This window comes from Chrysochloris asiatica, unplaced genomic scaffold (assembly GCF_000296735.1).
Source record: "Chrysochloris asiatica unplaced genomic scaffold, ChrAsi1.0 scaffold00132, whole genome shotgun sequence".
Taxonomy (NCBI): Eukaryota; Metazoa; Chordata; class Mammalia; order Afrosoricida; family Chrysochloridae; genus Chrysochloris; species Chrysochloris asiatica.
In genome coordinates, this window is record NW_006408650.1 from 1,563,368 (window position 1) to 1,569,156 (window position 5,789).

A 5,789-nucleotide genomic window follows, 5' to 3' on the forward strand; every position below is an offset into this window, starting at 1 on the left:
AGGGTGCAGGGAAATTAGACTGGGCAGGTCAGGGAGTTCTTTAAAGAATTATGTGTGTGTGTGGGTGGGTGGGTGGGGGGAGGTTGGAGGGTGCATCAGGGGCTGGTGTCTGGCGTTGCGGCTGGAACTCTGAGGGACTGTACCAGGAAGTGTTTGAAGGTCTGTGTGGGATCTGGTGTAAGATGAGACCCACCCGGATCCACATGGCCAGAGGTCTTCTCTGGGAAGGAAATGGCAGGCTGTTCCTCGGATGAGGTCCTCAGACAGGGCAGCATGGACAGACCCATATTCCTTCCCAGGGTTACCCTGCTGGACCCCTTCGTGAGCTCTGCCTTTCCTTATCCCCTCTGCAGGACCCCATGGAGGGGAGGCTGGGCCTGGTGGGCCTGGGGCCAGCTGCCTTCCACGTGCTCCTGGGAATCTGGTCTGACATTCAAAGGTGCTGAGTGAGTGCTTTTTAATCACCGTGCGTGGAGGCTGGGGATGGCTCACCTGGACATCTATCCCAAACTCACTGTCCAGAGCAGGAGGGCCTAGCACATCACTGGCCCATCTCTACTTTTTCTGAGATAGGAAACTGACGCACAAAGGGGCCACCCAGTTCAGCAGGGTCAAGCCGGACCTAGACCCCAGGCGTCCTGACTCCAAGCTCTGGGATCTTTTCAGGGGTGGGCCGAATAAACTCCACTGTGATTCTTCTCCTGGGAAGGTCTGCAGCCCCCACCCTGGAGCAGCGTTCAGACTAGCTGTACTCTGAGCCCCTCTTAGCCCTGGGAGACTTGCTGGTAACCAAGGACATTAGATATCCGTAAGACATCCCTGGCAGTCAGTTTGTCCTTCTATGTGAGAACTGGAAAGGAGGGCAAAGCTGACACCTGGCAGGGCAGATTACAGCCAGGAACACGCAGCCCAAGACTCAATTGATCTGACCATGCAGCTGTGGTAAGGGTTCTGGAGTAATCCAGGAGGGCGCGGTGAGCCTCAGGGTAGGCCTTCCCATCTTCAGTACGATGGATTGCTTTTATATAGCCTTTCTAGTCATAATCTTCCAACTGCCACCAAATGATTGGATTTGTTTTGCAGCTGCTGTTAGGTGTCACTGAGTCAGCTTCAACTCGGGAACACTAAACACAATAGAACGGGATGCGGCCCAGTCACGAGCATTACTTATGAGCCCATTGTTACATCCACTGTGTCACTCCAGCTCATTGCAGGTCGCCCTCTTTTTTACTTTCTACTTTACCAAGGTGCTCTGGTAGCATAGTGGTTACAAACCAGGCTGCGAACCGTAAGGTCAGCAGTTCAAAACTACCAGCCACTCTGTGGGAGAAAGATGAGGCTTTCTGTTTCCATAAAGATTTATAGCCTCAGAAACCCTGTACAGGGTCGCTATGGGTCGGAACCGACTCGATGGCGCTTAAAAACAACAACAACAACAACTTTACCAAGCATGATGTTCTTCTTTAGGGGCTGGTCCCTTCCTGATAACATATCCAAAGTACATGAAACTAAGTGTTGTCACGCTGGCGTCTAAGGAACATTCTGGTTGTATTTCTTCGGGATAGATTTGTTTGTTCTCTGGCAGTTTTCAGTATTCTTCACCTACGTCATAACCAACTATATCATTCTTTGTCCAACTATATCATGGCTTGAGGTAAGCCCACCTTACTCTTCAAAGGGACATTTTGCTTTTTAACCTTTTCAGGAGGGCTTTTGCAGCCGATTTGCCCAATGCGGTAGGTCATTTGATGTCTTGACTGCTGTTTCTGTGAGCATTGATTGTGAATCCAAGTAAAATGAACTCCTTGACAACTTTAATCTTTTCTCTGTTTATCACGATGTTGTTTACTGGTCCAGTGGTAAGGATTTTCATCTTCTTTACATTGAGGTACAAGCCATACTGAAGGCTGTAGTCTTTGATCTTCATCAGTAAGTATTTTAAGTCCTTTTCACTTCCAGCGAACAAGATTGTATCATCTACATATCGTTATTAATGAGTCTTCTTCCAATCCTGATGCCATGTTCTTCTTAAAAATCGGCTGCAAAAGTCCTCTTTAAAATGTTAAAGAGCAAAATGTCAGAGTAAGGTGGGCTTACCTCAAGCCATGATATTTTCAATAGTCTCATATGCATGTGAAAGTTGGACAATCCCGGTTCTCAGATTCTTTGCTCAGCATACAGAAGGAATAAAAATGGTGAAAGGCTCCAACCCTGGCACACACCTTTCCTATTTCAAACACTCAGTGTCCCCTGTTCTGTTCAGATGACTGCCTCTTGGTCCATCTAGAGGTCTGATCTTCATGAGCACAATTAAGTATTCTTGAATTCCCATTCTTCAGAATGTTATACATAGTTTGTTATTGTTCGCACAGTTGAATGTCTTTGCCTAGTCAATAAAACACAAGAAAACACCTTTCTGTGTTTTCTGCTATCAGCCAAGCTCCATCTAACTTTCGTAATGACATCTCTGGTTCCATGTCCTCTTTCGAATCCTGTTTGATACACTGCTGCAACCCTTTAATCTTGCACGTGTTTGAGTGTTTCTTCCTTCTGTTTGTCCCTTTCTTAGGCATGGCTAGGTAGCTGTCACCCACAGCTCTAGACATAGACTAGTGAGAAATTCCACTGTAGCTCTACTTGGTTTTGCAGCAGATTTGCCCAGAGAGCTTTTGCAACGATGACTTCCTGGCTGCTGCCTCCATGGACATTGGTTGTGGATCCAAGGAAAATGAAATCCTTGACAACGTCAATCTTTTCTCCTTTATCGTAATGCTATTTATTGGTCCCATTGTGAGGATTTTGTTTTATGTTTATCTATACTGAGGGCTGTGGTCTTGGGTCTTCATCAGTATGTACTTTAAGTCCTCTTCTCTCTCAACAAGCAAGATTATGTCCTATGCATATCACAGGTTGTCATTGCAGTACGTAGATGACACAACCTTGCTTGTGAAATGGACTTGAAGCACTTACCGATTAAGTTCAAAGACTACAGAACTCTCAGATGGGCGCTGAGAACCCCGTAGACCCAAGAGGTGGAGAGCTGTAACCTTGCAAAGGGAAGGAGATGTTGAGCAGAGAGAAAGCGGCAGCAGAACCAGGAAATCAGCACAGGCTGGCGCGGTGGGCTTCCAGGCCCACACGACAAGGGGGTTCCAGTAGACTGGCTGACGCATGGTGTGAGCTGAGTGCCTTCCGGTAGGCTTCCTGTTGGAGTGAGATGCTGCTGAGAAGACAAAGAGCTTTGTAACCCATGCCGGAGCAGGGCAGGGGCCAGCCTGAGGGACAGCTGAGCAACTTCCCTGACCAATGTATCCTGAGTCATTCTGGGTCCTGAATTGTAACTTATTACTTCCCTAATAAGCCCCATAACCGTAAATATTGTCTGTGAGCTGTGTGCGGTCATTGCAATGAATTGACAAACGCAGCTGAGAAGTAGAAAGTGTCTAGCCGTGTTGCTGTTGATTTTATTCTCCTTCCCTCTTGTGAAGTTAGAGAAGATCAAAGGACTCCAGTCAAAAGCCACGTCCTTCCGTCTAGTTGATTTTCTCATAGTGACAGAGTGGAAATGCTCTATAGGTTTTCTGAGGTTTTAAATCTTTAAGGATTTAAAGGAGCTCTGGTAGCGTAGTGGTTATGAATTGGGCTGCGAACCTTAAGGTCAGCAGTTTGAAACTACCAGACGCTTTGAAGCGTGGGAGAAAGATGAGGCTTTCTACTCCCATTTAAGATTTACAGACTTGGAAACCGTGTATAGGGACCCTATGGGTCGGAATCGACTTGACGGCACGGCACTTAACAACAACAACAAATTTTTAAGGAAGCAGACTGCCACATTTTTCTCCCAAGGATCTGCTGGTGCATTTGAACTGTGACTTGAGGTTAGCAGTCCAGCATTTAACCTACAGTGCCACCAGGATTTTTCAGACGACCCGGCACTACATTGGTACACTGCCCCCGGACCACTTAACACTTCACCCTGTGCTGGGCGAAGAGAACAGAGCCATGCCCAGTGGCAGCAGGTATGGGCCTGACTTTGTCTCATAGGCTTGACCTAGCCCACCATGACAGCCCTGGACACCACTGTGGCAGCTCCATAGGGTCCTGCTCAGCCCTGTCTCTAGGGTTCAAGCATAAGAAAACTGCCTTATATCTCTCCACAAGGATAGGAGAAGGGCAAGAACACGAGCTGGTGGTAGCTCTAGACATAGACTTTTCTCTGGACATTTTTATTTTGGAATCAGTTTAGGTTTACAGAGACGTTGCAAGATAGTACCTGGTCCCTCGCACCTGTCCCCTAGTTCTCCGCGCAGGCGGACACCCTATCAGTGGGCAGGTCAGCTGTAAACACGGAGGAGCGGTTGGCACTGGTGCAAATTTCATTCAGATGTCACCATTTCCTCCACTGTCCTTGATTTGTTACAGAAACAGACCGGGGACAGCAGGCAGAGATAAAGGCCAGGGTTAGGCATTCATTTTAAGGTCCTAGCCTGGCTGGTGGTCAGCTGGGGGAGTGGGGGGGCCTGTTGCCACATGCAGAGGTGAAAGGAATCACAGGGCTGTGGCAGGGAGATAACAGGTCAACACCGGTGGAAGGACCCCAAGCCCGGAAGTCGGAAGCTCCGGCAGCTGCCAGACTCAGGCTTAGTCCCAGCATACTGCCTAGCTGGGCTCCGCCCCTTTTCCAGCCTCTGTTTTTCTTATCCGTTAAATGGGTTAAACATTCCACGAGACAAAGGTGACACACAAGGAAAGCTATAATAAAAACGCCACCAAAGACCAAGCTAATAAATGGTTTGTTGTGAAGTGCCGTCGGTCGGTTGCGACCCATAGGACCATGTATAGGGTTTCCAAGGAGCAGCTGGTGAGCTTGAACCCAAAGGACTTTGCATTCGGACGCATCAGCCCACAGCGCCACACCAGGACTCCATTAATAAACGGTTGTTGTTGTGTGCCGTGGAGTCGGTTCCGACTCATAGCGACCCTGTACAGAGTTTACGGGAGCAGAAAGCCTCATCTTTCTCCCGCGGAACAGCTGGTAGTTTCGAACTGCTGACCTTGCGGTTCGCAGCCCGATTCGTAACCGCTACGTTACCAGAGCACCTTTAATAAACGGTGGCTACAGGAAAAAACAAAAACCCAACCCATTCCATCCTGCGAAGCAGGACACACCCCTTCAGGTGCAAATTCCGTATCTCCCTCCTCCTGGTCCTTCCCAGTGCTTTCCTTCTCACCCTTGCTAGGGGCGATCACCTCCTTAAGGTCCCATTCCCAGGGAGAGCCTCTCCGCTGGGCTCCTGGAGGGGTTTGGGGTTGCCAGTGCCACCCGCTCCCCAGGGCACGGTCCTGACTGCCTCGGGTGATCTTTGGCCAGGGGGCCTGTTGCAAAACAAAGAGAGCACTTTGCCGAGCACTATACAGGGCCGCTCCCCTCCACCCCCACACTAGGAGCTTTCACCAGGAGACGCTACTGTCCCCGTGGCGCCTGGCCTCCGCGACCCTGCGGTACCCAGCTCTGCGCCTGGCCTGCGGCATCCAGCTGCGCACCCTTTCCCAGCCCCTCCCACTGCCTTCCCAGGCCCCCAGTTTCTCAGGCCTCAGCACCCCACACCCTGTGGAACGAGGGGGTTCCAAAACCGGGGGGCAGGCTTAGCCGGGAGTGGGGGGTGTGTCACCGCCTGCCGGGTCTTCCCCGCACCGCCCATTTGACTCGCGGGCCAATCGGCGGCCTCCTGCCTAAATAAGGCGAGGCGCGCCGGCGCCGGCCGTTACTTCCGCCCCGCCCGCCCGCC